Source organism: Scyliorhinus torazame, chromosome 1, assembly GCF_047496885.1.
Source record: "Scyliorhinus torazame isolate Kashiwa2021f chromosome 1, sScyTor2.1, whole genome shotgun sequence".
In the NCBI taxonomy this organism is placed as follows: domain Eukaryota; kingdom Metazoa; phylum Chordata; class Chondrichthyes; order Carcharhiniformes; family Scyliorhinidae; genus Scyliorhinus; species Scyliorhinus torazame.
The window spans coordinates 292,850,262-292,869,959 of record NC_092707.1 but is presented as its reverse complement, the minus strand read 5'-3'; positions in this window follow the sequence as shown (position 1 = coordinate 292,869,959).

Below are 19,698 nucleotides of genomic sequence, written 5' to 3'. Positions count from 1 at the left end.
AGTCATAAAATCCAAGCTAGTTCACAAATATTCTTTGGGGAAGAAAACTTGCCATCCTTATCTGCTCTGGCCTGTACGTCACTTCATACCCATAGCACTGTCATTGACATTTGACTCCTCTCTGAAATTACCTCGTGAACCACTCAGTTGTAACAAATCGCTCTGCCAATATACAGAAAGGATAAAACTGGACAGAGCACCTACCGTCAATCTAGGCATTAGGTTTAGATACATCAAAGGCATAGCCAGGCCAGTTGACCTTACAAAATCATCCTCAATAAAATTCTCCAGGGCGGAACCATCCCAGAAATCGACAAATTTCAATTTCAGGTGGATGAAATGGCATTTGACTTGCCAATGCTAATCATGGCTGCTCTACTCTCTGTATTGTGTGGCACTTAGTTTAAAAGTACAGAGGCAAGGGTTTCACATCAGTTGCACATGTGGCAGCCCCTGAATCCCCTTCTTCACCATGATATCAAACCTTCTGTCTGCAACAAGAGCTTCACACTAAACATCCATAAGACAAAGGTTCTCTACTAACCTGCCTCCACCACACACCATGATGGTTATCATAATTGCTGCAGAAGCCAGACTCATAACTTGGCAATGGAGCTGATATTGAACCGTCTCAGCTGTGGGGAAAATGCTCAATCTTGAAATGTTTTGCCAATTGCATGGCCGAATTGCCCCCCACTCCCGCTGTGATGAATGTAAACGATTATTATATTTTATATTTGTTGCAGTAATGTCATTACAAAATGAGTTTAAGATGCACACAGCCAGTATGTCTGCTAAAGCCGTGATTAGGGGGATTGTAGAAATGAGGTAATCATTAATTTTATCCATTTACTTGAGTACAGATAGTGGGCTAATGGAATATTGTTTTGTGTTTTGGAGATCCCTGGGGTGGGGATAATTTATGGGGGATTGTGTTTTGGTTCTGGCTAACCAAGTCATGGGACATCTTGTGGCAGGAGACACTAGAATGCCTTATGCTTAGGATAAAGGTGATGTAAGTAAGGGGAGGAGCCAGGTCTGTCTGTAGGTTCAGTTTGCCATAGGATTTGAAGTTGAATAGAAGTGTCTTGAGTTGGCTCCTGAAAGTTTCTCTCCAAGGTCTTGGCACAGAGAAAAGCAAGTAAACATGATTGTTAACTTTTTTATAAGTGGCCTTTGAACAATATTGGAATGTTTATAGTTGCAGGTGGAGGGAAAGTTAAAGTTTTTCTTTTTATTTAAAACTGTTTTTGCTGTTAACTGTAAAGCTGTAACTTTGTTGTGAATGTGATTGATTTTGTGCTTAAATTAAAGTTTGTTTTAACACAAAATGTACCTATTGATCAGCGTTATCACTCCTATGGTGTAGTCACCTTTGCTCACAGTTGTACAAATTGCAAAAGTTGGGTTGTCATCTGGGATCTTAACACCGCTCTGCTGCTCTTGGCCCGAGATCCTCTTCTCTGCGGCATTGCTGTCCTTGCCCTGGCACCAGCCATGAAGAAGCCACTGTGGAGACTTGCCTTTGCACCTGCACCCTACCCTGAATCTGTGGAGCCGCTTCCTTGCATTGGGATCCCCACGATTGCTACACTAAGTTGTGTGCACGCACCTCTGAGTTCCCCTTGAAGTTTGCCAGGTGTATGCTTTTTAAAGGCTGTTCTAAAATCACGTGGACCTATGTGGTAACCTGTCTTGCCTCATTTTGAGCCCAATTAAAATTGGATGTCCTACATCAAAGAATTGAACACTTTAAACTAAACTTCAGGCAGCTCCAGCAAATGGCCTGCTGGGAATTCGGTTATGGCCAAGTTTGAATATACAAACTCAGACAGGCTGCCTGGGCATGTCTGGACCTGCCCTGTCAATCACCCATCAAGAGATCATCACGACCATTGATATGCACCGGTCTATTTTCCACAGCCTAGATTGAACCAGACACTCGGGCACCCAGAGTTTCTGCTGTTACCTTATATGGGAACAGGTTATCTGCAGCCCACACCACCGGGGATGGACACCTGGGGTGGGCTCAGGTGCCCTGTCAAACAGTCATCAACCGGACCATTGGGTGCTGAGATCCCCTCCCGAGACCTCATTGGCAGAAAGCCAGGGGAAATGGGAAAAGGACATGTGGTGAACCACTGTAATAGGAGATGGAAGGTAGGACCTGCACTACAGGTTCGCCGGTAGCTCCTGCCGGCTGGCTCCGCCCACAGAGAACTGTATAAATATGCGTGACCTCCAGTGCCCTGCCATTTCGCCAGCTGCAGCAGGAGGCCACGCATCTGAGTGTAATAAAGCCACAGTTGTATCCAACTTTAGTCTTTGTGCAATTGATCGTGCATCAATTTATTACAGTCAGATTTTCCACAGAATGGATATCCGAATTAAGTCCGATCGCCTGCAGCTGGATCCACACTCGCCCGACGCCAGAAAAGACTTTACTCACTGGCTAGCATGTTTCGAGGCTTACATCAACGCGGCGGACCCCGCGCCAACGGAGGCTCAGAAAATAAATGTCCTGTACTCCAGACTGAGCTCCAGCGTGTTCCCGTTGATCCAAGATGCCACGAATTACACAAATGCAATGGAACTCCTCAAAGAACACTACGCGCAGAAGACGAACACGCTCTTCGCCAGGCATGTACTCGCCACCCGCTCGCAACTACCTGGTGAGTACATCGAAGACTTCTGGCGGGCCCTAATTCCACTCGTCCGGGACTGTGACTGTCAGGACGTCACGGCCGCCGAACACTCGAATCTCCTCATGCGCGTTGCCTTCGTGACGGGGATTGCGTCGGACCGCATCCGAGAACGATTGCTGGAAGGGGCCACGCTCTAACTGGCGGAGACGAAAACCTTGGCGCTCTCCATGACGGTCGCATCCCGTAATGTACAATCGTACCTCTCCCGCCGCGCTGCCCACCCTTCTACTCCTTCCTACCCCTCCTGGACTCCGCCGATGACCTCCTCAGCCGGGGCCCTGCCTTCGCAATACGCCAGCGCCGCACGCCGATCCGCGCACCCCGGGGGTCCCGCAGCTACTTCTGTGGTCAGCAGAAGCACCCCCGCCAACACTGCCTGGCCCGCACTGCCGTTTGTAAAGCCTGCAGTAAAAAGGGCCACTTCACGGCTGTGTGCCAGGCCCGCGCAGTCACTACGATCACGCCCGCTATCGCCCCCTCCCCCACGCCAGGTGCACAATGGGAGCCGCCATCTTCTCCTCCCGGGTCCATGTGTGACCAATGGGCGCCGCCATCTTGTTCCCCTTCGGCCACGTGCGCCCCATGGGCGCCGCCATCTTGTCGCGACCCCGCAATGTGCGCACCATGGGCGCCGCAATCCTGTCCTGACCCCGCAATGTACGCACCATGGGCGCCACCATCTTGTCCCCCGCAGGGTCTCCGGACATCCGGACATCGGAACCGCACACGCCCACCACCCGAAGCATCCGATGGCTACCCGCAGCTCGCTTCGATGACGCCGGACCAATCTCGCCCGCACAACTTGGCCACCGCGTCGACGACAGTTAAAATCAACGGCCACGTGACCTCGTGCCTGCTGGACTCCGGGAGAACCGAAAGCTTCGTTCACCCAGATACGGTAAGGCGCTGCTCCCTCGCGGTCCACCCTTCCAGTCAAAGGATCTCCCTAGCCTCCGGATCCCACTCCGTCCCGATCCAAGGCTTTTGTACAGTCACCCTCACGGTCCAGGGGGCGTAGAATTTAGTAACTTCCGCCTCTATGTTCTTCCTAATCTCTGCGCTGCACTCCTGTTGGGCCTGGGCTTCCAGTGCAACCTCCAGAGCCTCATCCTCAAATTCGGCAGGCCCTTACCCCCCCCTTACCGTTTGCGGCCTCGCGACCCTCAAGGTCGACCCTCCCTCCCTTTTTGCCAATCTAACTGCGGATTGCAAGCCCGTTGCCACCAGGAGCAGACGGTACAGCACCCAGGACAAGACCTTCATCAGGTCCGAAGTCCAGCGGCTGCTTAAGGAGGGTATTATCGAGGCCAGCAACAGTCCCTGGAGAGCCCAAGTGGTAGTGGTTAAAACTGGGGAGAAATACAGGATAGCCGTGGACTACAGCCAGACCATCAATCGGTACCCGCAGCTCGACGCGTACCCCTCTCACGCATATCTGATATGGTCAATCAGATTGCGCAGTACCGGGTCTTCTCAACAATTGACCTGAAATCCGCCTACCACCAGCTCCCCATCCGGAAGTCGGACCGGCCATACACTGCCTCCAAGGCGGACGGTAGCCTCTACCACTTCCTTAGGGTCCCTTTCGGTGTCATAAATGGGGTCTCGGTCTTCCAAAGAGAGATGGACCGAATGGTCGACCAGTACGGTTTGCGGGCCACCTTTCCGTACTTAGATAAAGTCACCATCTGCGGCCATGACCAGCAGGACCACGATGCCAACCTCGATAAATTCCTCCGCGCTGCCACTCTTCTCAACCTGACCTACACCAAAGAGAAATGTGTGTTCAGCACGACCCGGTTAGCCATTCTCGGCTATGTAGTCCAAAGCCGACTTCTCGGGCCCGACCCCGACCACATGCGCCCCCTCATGGAACTTCCCCTCCCCCACTGTCCCAAGGCCCTCAAACGCTGCCTGGGGTTCTTTTCCTACTACGCTCAGTGGGTCCCAAACTATGTGGACAAGGCCCGCCCATTCATTCAGTCCACCCAATTCCCCCTTGCAGCCAAGGCACAACATGCTATCGCCCGCATCAGAGCAGACATCGCCAAGGCCGGGATGCGCGCAGTGGACAAGTCACTGCCTTTCCAAGTAGAAAACGACGCTTCAGACGTCGCCCTTGCCGCCACTCTAAACCAGGCAGGCAGACCCGTGGCATTCTTTTCCCGCACCCTCCATGCCTCTGAAATTCAACACTCATCCGTCGAGAAGGAGGCCCAAGCTATTGTTGAAGCTGTGCGGCATTGGAGGCATTACCTGGCCTGTAAGAGATTCACTGTCCTTACGAACCAACGGTCGGTAGCCTTCATGTTCAGTAACACACAGCGGGGCAAGATCAAAAATGATAAAATCTTGCGGTGGGGAATCGCGCTCTCCACCTATAATTACGAGATCTTGTATCGCCCCGGTAAACTCAACGAGCCCCCAGACGCCCTCTCCTGAGGTACATGTGCCAGCGCACAAGTGGACCAACTCCGGGCCCTACACAACAGCCTTTGTCACCCGGGGGTCACTCGATTGTACCATCTGGTCAAAGCTCACAATCTGCCCTATTCCGTCGCAGAAGTAAGGACAGTCACCAGGGACTGCCAGGTCTGTGCGGAGTGCAAGCCGCACTTCTACCAGCCGGACCGTGCGCACCTGGTGAAGGCTTCCCGCCCCTTTGAACGCCTCAGCGTGGATTTCAAAGGGCCCCTCCCCTCCACTGACGGTAACACGTACATTCTCAGTGTGGTCAATGAGTACCCCAGATTCCCCTTCGCCATCCCATGCCCTGATATGACGTCTGCCACCGTCATCAAAGCCCTCAACACCATCTTCGCTCTGTTCGGTTCCCCGCCCTACATCCACAGTGACAGGGGATCCTCATTCATGAGCGATGAGCTGCGTCGGTTCCTGCTCAGCAGGGGTATAGCCTCCAGCAGGACGACCAGCTACAACCCCTGGGGAAACGGGCAAGTAGAACGGGAGAATGGGACGGTTTGGAGGGCCGTCCAGCTGGCCCTACGGTCCAGGAACCTCCCAGCCTCTCGCAGGCAGGAGGTCCTCCCTGATGCTCTGCACTCCATCCGGTCACTATTGTGCACCGCCACTAATAACACACCCCATAAACGTGTTTTTACCTTCTCCAGGAAGTCCACATCCGGTGTGTCGCTCCCAACTTGGCTCGCTGCTCCAGGACCGGTCCTTCTCCGTAGGCACGTCCGACTCCACAAGGCGGAGCCCTTGGTGGACAGGGTTCACCTGCTCCACGCCAGCCCTCCTACGTTGAGTTCCCCGACGGCCGCCAAGATACTGTCTCACTCAGGGATCTGGCACCGTCAGGTTCCACCCCAACGCACCCCCCCACCAATACGCCTCCCACCCCACCTCCCTGCCAATATTGACCCCACCAGAGCACCCCCCCCTCCCCTTTTCCGTACAAGAGGATGAAGAGGACTTCGGCACGCTCCCGGCGTTCCCCGATGACTGGTCAGCATCAGCACCGCCACCACCACCATCGGTGCCACCTCCACCACCGCCAGCACCGACTTCGCCGCCACCGTTACGCCGCTCCCAACGAAGCACCAAAGCACCGGACCGGCTGAACCTTTGACGGACTCCGGACCGTCAACATGGACTTTTCTTTCCCTACCACTGTACGTAATTGCACTAATTGTATATAGTTTCATGTCACCCCCGCCGGACTCATTTTTAACAGGGGGTGAATGTGGTGAACCACTGTAATAGGAGATGTAAGGTAGGACCTGTACTACAGGTTCGCCGGTAGCTCCTGCCGGCTGGCTCCGCCCACGGAGAACTGTATAAATATGAATGACCTCCAGTGCCCTGCCATTTCGCCAGCTGCAGCAGGAGGCCACTCATCTGACTGTAATAAAGCCACAGTTGTACCCAACTTTAGTCTTTGTGCAATTGATCGTGCATCAGGACACAAACGGAGGGCAGATTAAAACAGGCACCCGAGGCACATCAGCAGCGAAGATTCCATGCAGAGGCAATCGAGACATCTGAGAAGGAAGGAAGGAAGAAAAAAGCTGCCGGAGAGACTCGCATTCACGATGACGGACCAGAGGGACTCAAGAATATGACCCACAGTTCAATCAAGCCATCCTTCCAGGTAGTATAACCAATTACTGGGTGCTTCTAATATTATATATTTTGGGTTAATTTAGGTTTAATTGTGAGTTTAATAAAGATTGTTGAACTTGTATTTAGTTTGTCCTTTCTTCTCCTTGCTGTTAAAAGACACCTGGATTAAACCTTTGAGTACGTCAACTGATCGAAAATGTCTGATACAACACGTGGGATTCAAATCTGACATGGCGGAATGATTCCGGCTTGTGGCCACAATAATGAGATGCAAATTTATTAAAATTAAATTCCTGACGTTCAACGACACAAAATGCAGCCTACCATTGACAGGGGGAGGGGACAATCACGTCCTGGATTTAAGCCTCCAGGAAATGGCCTGGGGCCTTATCGTGAGATTTTTCCATCTTGCCACTGAACACACCGGCCCTAACCAAGCACAGAAAATCCTGCTCTCAATCTCAAAAGCAGGAAAAGTACAAGACAGAAAGCTTCCATTCCATCAGCCTGCTCTATCAAACAGCAAAATAATGAAAGATGTCATCCACAGTAATGCCAGTTACTCACCTACTAACCAATGTCTAGTTTGAGTTTTGCGAGGATTGCTCAGTTCTGTCTCTCATTACTGATGTGTTAGGCTGACTGGTTTGATGTGGACTGCACTTGATGCAGGAAAGCTAGAAGTAGACGTCTAACACTGGAGAAAATCCAACACTGTTTTATTCAACGATAGAACTGATATACATGTTCAGCTGTGGGTCAACACTATCCTGAACTGGCTGGAGACCTTGTAGTAGCCTGACCAGACTTACTAGCTACCGCATGGTGTTTGCACTGTGCTAGCTCGTGGACTCTGACTGTCTCAGTGGCTGGGTCCAGAGAGAGCGGGAAACCTAGTGCCCTCTGGCTTTATAGTGGTAGTGTCCTGTCTGGTGATTGGCTGCACTGTGTTGTGTGCTTATTGGTCATCCTGTATGTCAATCACTGCCTGTCTGCACTTCAGTATATACATGAGTAGATATTATGACAATTACGCCTTGGTCCAAACACGGTGTTGCAATTTCATAACATTTTACAGCACAGAAAGAGGCCCTTCAGCCCATTGTGTCTGTGCCAGCCATCAAGCACTTATCTAGTCTCGTCGCATTTTCCAACAATTGGTCCATAGCCTTGCATGCTGTGGCATTTCAAGTGCTTATCTAAATTCTCATCTAAATCAGTACAGCCTGACAACTTTTAAGGTAAAATTTGAACCTCCAGTTACTAGCCAAAATAATGACCTGTCAAGATTGCACATTATTAAATCTTTGTTGCAAAAAGTGCCAATAAAACACAATTGACTTAACACTCCTTTCATTTTATAGGCAGCTTATACTTTAACTACAGAAAGTGACATTTCCCTTGCATACCATGGAATTAAAATCCTTTTAGTAAACAGTCCACAATTACTCTCTGCTTCCAATGTGTTCCCGTATCACCAAGCAATAACTCTGAGTGACAATCTGTGGACAATATCCTCAGTTTGTGGATTCCCAAGTCCACTCAAGTACCCAAAGCATCAACTTACAAGCACAACTTCAGGTCTTCTGCCATGCCACGCAGAACACCACTGCTCCAAAAGGGCAGGTTTGCCCCAACAGCCCGCAGCATTGATTCATCAACCTTTGGCCTGTATCTTCAAAGCTTCCCCTTTGCGTACCTTGATTACCGGGGCTTCTTCTGAGCACACATCAATTAAAGTCTGTTCCCGGCAACTCTTTCTTTAATTGGAGACTGTTTCTCCTTTTCCTAACTCAACTGGGGCCTGTTCCTGCCCCCTGTCTCTTACCTCTGCCTCTGAGCCACTTCTTGGGACCTCTCCCTGTCTCCCTCCTTTGTCCCCCAACCTTAAAGCACTTACTTGACTCTGGTGCTCTCCTCCGGTCATCTGACCTGGTTTTCACACCATTTTATTCCCCTATGCACAAGTGCACAGGGCCTATCCTGGTCCCGAAGAACATTGAATAGACAGTTCCCAGCTGGCACATGGAATGGAAGGCCTGAAGTTTGTCAGGAATTGGAGTTCCCAACCTCATAGGTAAATCTGAGTTTCTTAACAGCAGCAAACATTAGTAGAGGGTGTTTTTAGGCCGCCAAACACCCTAAAAATCAGGAAATTAGAGGTGCATGTAACAAGGCTGGTACAATAATTATAGGAGACTTCAATCTACATAGAAACTGGGTAAGCCTAGTGAGCACTAATGCTGTTGAGGACAAATGATGATTTTCTAGAACAGTCTGTTGAGTAACCAAGTAGAGAACGGGTTATTTTAGATCTCATATTATGCAATGATAAAGAGAAAATTAATAATCTCATAAAGGAATATGTCGGGAAGAGAGAATATGATCGAATTTTGCATTTTAAGTTTGGAAGTGATGTAGTTCAATCCAAGGGTCTTAAAACTAAACAAAGGAAGCTACAAAGGTATTGTATCACAGGGGAAATTGGTAGTGCTAGATTGGGAAACAACATTAAAATGTATGATGGGAGATGGCCAATGGCTCGCATTTAAAGAATTAATATATGGTTTACAATCAATCTATATTCCTTTGAGATACAAAATCTCAACAGGAGCTAACGAGAAGTTCAGGATTTTATTAGATCAAAGGAAGAGCCTTATAAAATCGACCTAGAAGAAATAGTAAGCCTGAGGGTTGGGAGCATTTTAGAATTCAGCAAAGCATGGCCAAGAAACTCATAAAGAAAGAGAAATTAGAATACAAAAGTAAACGAGCGAGAAACATAAAACAGAGTGTAAAAGCTTCTATGGGCTTGTAAAAAGGAAAAGATTAGCAAAGTTTGGCCCATTACAGACAGAGACGGGAATTTATGATAGGGGATAAGAAAATGGCAGAGAAACTAAAATACTTTGTCTTCACAGAGGAAGATACAAAAATCCTCCCAGGAATACTGCAAGAAGGAGGAACAGAATAAATTAGTACCAGTGAAAAAAAAAGTAGTAGTGGAGAAATTAATGTGATTGAAAGCTGATAAGTCCCCTGAACCTGATGACCAGATTGCCAGAGTGCTGAAAAAGGAATTTGTAGAGAACGTACATGCAATGGTGGTCACCAACCAACATTCTATCGATTGAGGAATGGTTTCTGCATGTCTAACCATACACACAAACAAAATACTGCTGGGGATCTAAACCAAAGCTAGAGATTAATGAATTCATTCAACAATTAGAGCATTTTAAAATAACTCCATTGCAGTATTAATGTAAGCCTATGCGACACTATAAAGATTATTATTATTATTAAATGCAGGAAATGTAATATCACCCTCTTGTTGCCATTTGTATATATGTGTTTATAAGCAAATCAGAATAAACAAGTTTAGTTAGGCACTTGAATTCCAAGTGTAAGCAACAATGTTTTTGCCTTGAAAAGATATCATAATCTGATGCCAAGGTTATGAATTTCCTAGCCGGCCAACTTTGAGTTGGAGAAGCATCTAGCAAAATAGCAAAGGAACGGCGAGATTTTATTTTGCTGTGAAATAGGCCTACAATCTGATCTTAGAAAAAAGAGTACTTGTACAGGTGGGTAGACTAACCATCAAAGATGGCTACATCAAAAGGTATTATTGGGTACCTGGGAGAGTACAGCCATGACCGAGTGTCTTTTTTCCTTTACTACTTTTATTCTTTTTTTTTCTTTCTTTCAGTGTGTGGAATAGTTCAAGATGTTTTCAACTGCTAAAAATGTCCTCAAAGATTCTGATAACCCAGCTGTTAATCAGGCTTTCTGTCACATGGCCCTTTAAGTTGCCACGTCATCACGTTATGATGTGACCACTTGGTCTACATCTTCCCTATTTAAATGATTAAGATAGCATGTCATACTTCTCCAAACAGAATATGTGCTGTGATGTATCATGAGTTGGATAACAGTGAGGAGAGACATTTATGGTGAGTGAAATTATGCTCAGATGGAATTCGAAGCATGGGGTGCGATTCTCTATCCAGCGACGCCGGAATTGCGAATAGTGGTTGGGCAGAGAATCCAGGTCGGGGTCAGGTGCACAATGGAATGCCATGCTCTGGCGCCTCGATAACGGCGTGAATGATGTCCACGCCGCACGCCGGCATGGACATGCAAATTATACAGTAACGGCGATTATCATATTAATGGGCCCAACTTGGTATTCTCCAGCCACCCACAATGCTCAGCCTCCACCTGGCGGAAGTGACGACGAGGTGGTTCACTTGTGGTATTTATATCGGCAAACAGGCGCAATGGCTGATGAGGGAGAGAGGAGGTAAACAAAGTTACCAAAGGCGTAACAGTGGGCTGCCAGTTGGCCGCTTGGCGGGGGGCATCTGCCAGGACCAGGGGAAGTGGCAGGGGATGACCAGGAGAACGGCCGTGGGGTCAGGATGCCCCCTGGGACTGGGATGACCAGGTGCGGACTGTCATTGCCGTGGCCAGCAAGGCAGTCTTTTGGCTGCGCATGCTACTGACTGCCCACAGTCAGTGCAGAGAGCCACCGGCCATATGGGTGCCCTCCAGACCACCCCACTAAGAGCCTACAGACCCCAGCCAACCAATCAACGGGATGGGTGTGGCCCAGCGCAGCCCATGGCCCACCAGCTGTTGGCACACTCCAGTGCAGCCATCCGAGGCACTGCCCCAATGCAGAGCGAGTCTCGACCGGTGAACGCATGTACCATGGCCATCGGCACTCACCCTGGCATACTGCCCTTCGTAAGGCAGACAACTCCGCCAGTGACACCCTCAGCTAGCCCTGCCCCCATCCATCCTGCTCCTAGAAAAGTAGAAACAACCGGTGCGCTGCACCCACAGCACACGGCAGCTATGGTCCGAACAGGTGCCCACCTCCCCTGGCCGAGCCTCACCCGTGGACCTTGCCCGCACACATACCACCGTTCAGTGTGCATTGCGCCCACCCCCATGCGTCCTGCTGGTTGGGTATCACACGGACCACCCAAGGAGGACCTCCACAGTAGATACCACAGGAGGGCGCAGAACAGGGGCCACACGAGCGTACCGAGGTATGGGTAGCATAAGCCACTCGTACCCCTGCCGGCAGGAATGGGTGGCGGGGTCAGAGGTTCCCTGGTGCCAGGCACCGATGGGGCCAAGGGTACGGTGCAGAGGGAAAAGTGTCAATGGGAATTGTGGTGATATACATCACTGTAAGTACACAAAGGGTTAATGTACATACACTACACCTAGCTCGACACTAGAGGGAACACCAGAGACATGACACACAGATAGTCAACCAATAGGTCAGTAAGATAGGACATGACCACGATACACACAGAGGTGACACTACCATAGGAGGGCATCACACCAACCCATATAAAAGGACACATCACACATGCTCAGTCTCTTTCCAGTGGAGACTCTCAGTGAGTACAGACAGGGATGATTGAACATCACTCCCACCACGTGGATTGTAGCAGACTGGTTCGTCAGTCTGAGTAGCTATAGCAGGATTAACAGTAGCGTCGAATCCAAGTAGGAGAATTGGTAATAGTCCAATAAACGTGTTAAAGCTATCTCCAAGTCTGAACCTTCCTTTCTCAGAGTGCACATCAAGGAAGCAGCTTATGATCTTTAAGTTACCTTTGTCTACAGGAATAGTGCCAGAAGACTGGAGGATAGCAAATGTTGTCCCCTTGTTCAAGAAGGGGAGTAGAGACAACCCCGGTAACTATAGACCAGTGAGCCTTACTTCTGTTGTGGGCAAAATCTTGGAAAGGTTTATAAGAGATAGGATGTATAATCGTCTGGAAAGGAATAATTTGATTAGAGATAGTTAACATGGTTTTGTGGGGACTTCCGGTTGCGGCGATGCGGAGCTAAGCCGCATGTTTCGGCAGCTCCCGCGATAACGGACTTTTGGGCTCTCCAGAGGAGCCCCAACGGAACTTTTTTGATTTGATCCCGTGTGGGAAGGTATAGTAAGGTCCCCCCTTACGTTATATGGTTGAGATTAGCGGTGGAGCGGCGAGAAAAGAGGCTCTGGAGCAGTGGCAAAAACGAGGGGAAAAAAGCAAGATGGCGGAGGGCGGAGATCGAGCAGCATGGGGGCCGGACCAACAGGAGTTCCTTAAGCGCTGTGTGGAGGAGCTTAAAAAGGAGGTGCTGGCGCCAATGCTGTTGGCGATCGAGGGGCTGAAGGAGACCCAGAAGGCCCAGGCGGTGGAGCTTCGTGAGCTGAGAGATAAAACGAATGATAACAAGGATGAGATCCTGGGCCTGGCGGTAAAAATGGAGGCGCACAAGGCGGTGCACAGGAGGTGGGCCGAGAGAATCGAGGTCCTGGAGAACAGGTCGAGGAGGAAGAATCTCCGGATTCTGGGTCTCCCCGAAGGAGTGGAGGGAACTGATGCCGGGGCGTATGCGAGTACGATGCTCCATTCGCAGAGGAGGCCTCTCCGACCCCCCTGGAACTGGAAGGGGCTCACCGGGTCCTGGTGAGGAGACGCAAGGCTGATGAGCCGCCAAGGGCGATAGTGGCAAGGTTCTATTGCTTCGCGGACAAAGAAAGTGTGCTGAGATGGGCCAAGGAATCGCGGAGCAGTAGATGGGAGAATGCGGTGATCTGGGTCTACCAGGATTGGAGCGCGGAGGTGGCAAGGAGGAGAGCTGGCTTCAACCGGGCCAAGGCGGTGCTGCATAAAAAAAGAGTCAGGTTCGGCATGCTGCAGCCTGCGCGACTGTGGGTCACTTATCAGGACCAACACCATTATTTTGAAACGGCAGAAGAGGCTTGGACCTTTATTCAGACGGAAAACCTGGACTCGAACTGAGGGGATGTGGTTGTGGAGGGAGATGTTGGTTGTATATGGGGTTGTAAATATGGGTAAAGAATACTTCATGGGTGGGATGATGGATGGGGGTGTGGGTAGAGTTCTGGTTAAAATTCCTTTTTTCTTTTCTGTAGACGAGATGATGGGGAATGTGGGCATCGGTGCTGGAGGGAGGTGAGACTCGGGGATGAGGGAACTGGGAGAATGGCCGCAACAGGAGCTGCGCCACAGGGGGCGGGGCTGGTTCAGGAAAGCGCGGGCTTTTTCCCGCGCCAAAAGTGGGGGGGGATGGAGGAAGGTAAGGAGGAGGAGAGACTCCCACACGGGGGAGATCAACGGGAAGGCGGGGGAAGCCGGGGTCAGCAGAAGTCAGCTGACTCACGAAAGTAATATGGGGGGAGCAAAAGAGCTAGATGCGGATCTAGCGGGGTGGGGGGAGGGAAGGAGGGGAGAGGGGGGGACATTTGGGTTGCTGCTGCACTGTCCGAGGGGGAACTGAAAATGGAAGAGGTGGTCGGGGCGGGGGTTCCCCGCCTGGGGGACTGTAGGGTGCGGGAGGCGCGAGCACGGGACTGGCCTAAGATAGGAGATGGCTAGTCAGCGGGGGGCGCGGTAGCCCCCCAATCCGGCTATTCACGTGGAATGTGAGAGGCCTAAATGGGCCGGTTAAGAGGGCCCGAGAGTTCGTGCACCTAAAGGGACTGAAGGCAGACGTGGTCATGCTCCAGGAGACACATCTGAAGGTGGCAGATCAGGTCAGGTTAAGGAAGGGATGGGTAGGACAGGTGTTCCATTCGGGGCTGGATGCGAAGAATAGAGGGGTGGCAATATTGGTGGGAAAGCCGGTGTCGTTTGAGGCCAAGAACATAGTAGCGGACAAGGGAGGCCGATACGTGATGGTGAGTGGTCGGTTGCAGGGGACGGAGGTGGTACTGGTGAATGTATATGCCCCGAACTGGGACGATGCTGGATTCATGAAACGAATGTTGGGGCGTATTCCGGACCTGGAGGTAGGGAGTTTGATAATGGATGGGGATTTTAACACGGTGCTGGACCCAGCATTAGATCGTTCCAGATCTAGGACGGGGAAGAGGCCGGCTGCGGCCAAGGTGCTTAGGGGGTTTATGGACCAGATGGGGGGAGTAGTTCCGTGGAGATTTGCCAGGCCTTTGGCCAGAGAATTTTCTTTTTTCTCCCACGTGCACAAGGCCTACTCCCGGATAGATTTTTTTGTTCTGGGCAGGGCATTGATCCTGAAAGTGGAGGGAACGGAGTATTCGACCATAGCCATTTCAGACCATGCCCTGCATTGGGTGGAGCTAGAGCTGGGGGAGGAGAGGGACAAACGCCCGTTGTGGAGGTTGGATTTGGGACTACTGGCAGACGAGGAAGTGTGCGGGAGGGTGCGGGGGTGTATCGAAAGGTATCTGGAGGCCAATGACAACAGGGAGGTGCAGGTGGGAGTAGTATGGGAGACATTGAAGGCGGTGGTCAGGGGAGAGTTCATCTCTATCAGGGCTCATAGGGTGAAGAGAGAGGGCAGGAAAAGGGAGAGGTTAGTGGGGGAGATTTTAAGGGTGGACAGGAGCTATGCAGAGGCTCCTGATGAGGGAATAGTCAGGGAGAGACGAAGTCTCCAGACGGAATTCGACCTGTTGACCACAGGGAAGGCAGAGGCATAGTGGAGGAAGGCACAGGGAGCGATATATGAATATGGGGAGAAGGCGAGTCGGATGCTGGCACATCAGCTCCGTAAGAGGATGGTAGCGAGGGAAATAGGCGGAGTCAAGGATGGCAGGGGAACTACGATGCGGAGTGCGGGGAAAGTGAATGAGGCTTTTAAGGCCTTTTACGAGAACTGTATAGGTCCCAGCCCCAAGGGGGAAAAGAGGGGATGCGGCGATTTTTGGGCCAATTGAGGTTCCCAAGGGTGGAGGTGCAAGAGGTGGCTGGTCTGGGGGTTCCAATTAGGGTGGAGGAGCTGGTTAAAGGACTGGGGAGCATGCAGGCAGGGAAGGCCCCGGGGCCGGATGGGTTCCCGGTGGAGTTCTACAGGAAGTATGTAGACCTGTTAGCCCCGTTGCTGGTAAGTACCTTCAATGAATCAAGGGAGGGGGGGGACCCTGCCCCCGACAATGTCGGAGGCGACGATCTCTTTGATCTTGAAGCGGGATAAGGACCCACTGCAATGTGGGTCGTACAGACCGATCTCGCTCCTAAACGTCGATGCTAAGTTGCTGGCAAAAATGTTGGCTACGAGGATTGAGGACTGTGTCCCGGGGGTGATTCACGAGGACCAGACGGGATTCGTAAAGGGTAGGCAGTTAAATACTAATGTGCGAAGGCTCCTAAATGTGATAATGATGCCATTGGTGGAGGGAGAAGCAGAGATAGTGACAGCCATGGACGCGGAGAAGGCCTTCGATCGGGTAGAGTGGGAGTATCTCTGGGAAGTGTTGAGGAGGTTTGGGTTCGGTGGAGGGTTTATTAGTTGGGTTAAGCTCCTGTATAGAGCACCGGTGGCGAGTGTAGTCACGAACCGGCGGAGGTCGGAGTATTTCCGGCTGTATCGAGGGACGAGGCAGGGGTGCCCCCTGTCCCCTCTGCTGTTCGCATTAGCAATTGAACCTTTGGCCATGGCATTAAGGGAGTCGGGGAAATGGAAGAGGGTGGTTCGAGGGGGAGAGGAACATCGAGTGTCGCTGTATGCAGACGACCTGTTGCTGTATGTGGCGGATCCAGTGGAGGGGATGGTTCAGGTCATGCAGATCCTAAGGGAGTTTGGAGACTTTTCGGGCTATAAGCTCAATGTGGGAAAGAGTGAGCTCTTTGTGATCCATCCGGGGGACCAGGGAAGAGGGATAGATGACCTACCGTTGAGGTGGGCGGAAAGGAGCTTTCGATACTTGGGGATTCAGGTAGCCAGGAGCTGGGGGGTACTGCACAAACTTAATTTGACGCGGCTGGTGAAACAGATGGAGGAGGATTTTAAAAGGTGGGACATGTTCCCACCCTCGCTGGCGGGCAGGGTACAGTCGATTAAAATGGTGGTCCTCCCGAGGTTTCTTTTTGTATTCCAATGCCTCCCAATTGTGATTACTAAGGCCTTCTTTAAGAGGGTAAGCAGGAGCATTATGGGATTTGTGTGGGCGAGCAAGACCCCGAGGGTAAGGAGGGGGTTCCTGGAGCGTAGCAGAGATAGAGGAGGGTTGGCGTTGCCGAATTTGGGTGGTTACTACTGGGCAGCCAACGTGGCGATGATCCGTAAGTGGGTGATGGAGGGAGAGGGGGCGGCGTGGAAGAGGTTGGAGATGGCGTCCTGCAAAGGAACGAGCCTGGGGGCGCTGGTGACGGCGCCGCTGCCCTTCTCGCCGACAAGGTACACCACGAGCCCGGTGGTGGCGGCAACGCTAAAGGTTTGTGGGCAGTGGAGACGGCACAGTGGTGCGACGGGAGCCTCGGTGTGGTCCCCGATCAGAGACAACCATCGGTTTGTCCCAGGAAGGATGGATGGGGGGTTTCAGAGCTGGCATTGGGCAGGGATTAGAAGAATGGGGGACCTGTTCATTGGCGGGACGTTTGCGAGCTTAGGGGTGCTGGAGGAGAGGTTTGGGCTACCCCCTGGAAACGCTTTCAGGTACATGCAAGTGAGGGCGGTTGTGAGGCGGCAGGTGAGGGAATTTCCGCTACTCCCGGCACAGGGGATTCAAGATAGAGTGATTTCGGGCCTATGGGTTGGAGAGGGCAAGGTGTCGGGGATATACCAGGAGATGAAAGAAGAGGGGGAGGCTCTGGTAGAGGAGCTGAAGGGTAAATGGGAAGAGGAGTTGGGGGAGGAGATTGAGGAGGGGCTGATGCCCTAAGTAGGGTTAATTCCTCTTCCTCGTGTGCCAGGCTTAGCCTGATACAATTTAAGGTTGTTCACAGAGCGCATATGACGGGGACGAGGCTGAGCAGGTTCTTTGGGGTGGAGGACAGATGTGAGAGGTGCTCAGGAAGTCCAGCGAACCATGTCCATATGTTTTGGTCATGCCCGGCACTGGAGGGGTTCTGGAGGGGAGTTGCAGGAACAGTATCTAAGGTGGTGAAAGTCCGGGTCAAGCCAAGCTGGGGGCTAGCACTATTTGGAGCAGTGGACGAGCCGGGAGTGCAGGAGGCGAAAGAGGCCGGCATTCTGGCCTTTGCGTCCCTAGTAGCCCGGCGAAGGATCATGCTAATGTGGAAGGAGGCGAAGCCCCCCAGTGTGGAAGCCTGGATAAATGATATGGCAGGGTTTATCAAGCTAGAGAGGATAGAATTTGCCTTGAGAGGGTCTGCGCAGGGGTTCTACAGGCGGTGGCAACCGTTCCTAGACCATCACGCGGGGCGTTAGATGAAGGTCGGACAGCAGCAACAGCAACCCGGTGGGGGTGGGGGGGGGGGGGGGCGTGGGGGACATCGTTCGTGGGGGTGGGGGGGGGGGGAGGAGGGAGAGAGGGGGAAGGGGGGGTTCTCTGGGGGGCATTTGAGCAAGAAAACACATGAATGATCCGGAAACTGACATGTACGGGAAGAGTCCACTGTACAAAGCTCTGTATCGTATTGACTTGCCATGTTCATGTCTTGCCACGTGAGCTTTCTTCTTTTTTCTTTGTTAGGGGGGGGGGGGGGGGGCGTTGTTTGTATGGTGGAAAATATTGTTGTAAAAATTCTTAATAAAAACATATTTTAAAAAGAACACGGTTTTGTGAAGGGTAGGTCATGCCTCACAAACCTTATTGAGTTCTTTGAGACGGTGACCAAACAGGTGGATGAGGGTAAAGCAGTTGATGTGGTGTCTATGGATTTCAGTAAAGCGTTTGATAAGGTTCCCCACGGTAGGCTACTGCAGAAAATACGGTGGCATGGGATTCAGTTTGGATCAGAAATTGGCTGGCTGGAAGAAGTCAGAGGGTGGTGGTTGATGGGAAATGTTCAGACTGGAGTCCAATTACTAGTGGTGTACCGCAAGGATCTGTTTTGGGGCCACTGCTGTTTGTCATTTTTATAAATGACCTGGAGGAGGGCGTAGAAGGATGGGTGAGTAAATTTGCAGATGACACAAAAGTCGGTGGAGTTGTGGACAGTGCGGAAGGATGTTACAAGTTACAGAGGGTCATAGATAAGCTGCAGCGCCGGGCTGAGAGGTGGCAAATGGAGTTTAATGCAGAAAAGTGTGAGGTGATTCATTTTGGTAGGAATAACAGGAAGACAGAGCTAATGTTAAGATTCTTGGCAGTGTGGATGAGCAGAGAGATCTCGGTGTCCATGTACATAGATCCCTGAAAGCTGCCACCCAGGTTGAGAGGGTTGTTAAGAAGGCATACGGTGTGTTAGCTTTTATTGGTAGAGGGATTGAGTTTCAGAGCCATGAGGTCACATTGCGGCTGTACAAAACTCTAGTGCGGCCGCATTTGGAGTATTGTGTGCATTTCTGGTCGCCGCATTACAGGAAGGATGTGGAAGCATTGGAAAGGGTGCAGAGGAGATTTACCAGAATGTTGCCTGGTATGGAGGGAAGATCTTATGAGGAAAGGCTGAGGGACTTGAGGCTGTTTTCATTAGAGAGAAGAAGGTTAAGAGGTGACTTAATTGAGGCATACAAGATGATCAGAGGATTGGATAGGGTGGACAGTGAGAACCTTTATCCTCGGATGGTGATGTCGAGCACGAGGGGACATACCTTTAAATTGAGGGGAGATAGATATAAGACAGATGTCCGAGGTAGGTTCTTTACTCAGAGAGTAGGAAGGGCATGGAATGCCCTGCCTGCAACAGTAGTAGACTCGCCAACACTAAGGGCATTCAAATGGCCATTGGATAGGCATATGGACGATAAGAGAATAGTGTAGATGGGTTTTAGAGTGGTTTCACAGGTCAGCGCAACATCGAGGGCCGAAGGGCCTGTACTGCGCTGTAATGTTCTATGTTCTAAGAGCATAACAAAACAGGAATGGCCAGAGGTTGGGGTAGGAAATTGGGGAGGAGTGGGGAGAGGAGGTGACAAACGGCTTGGGTGTGTGTGTGGAGTCTGCATGTTCTCCCTGTGCCTGTGGATTTCC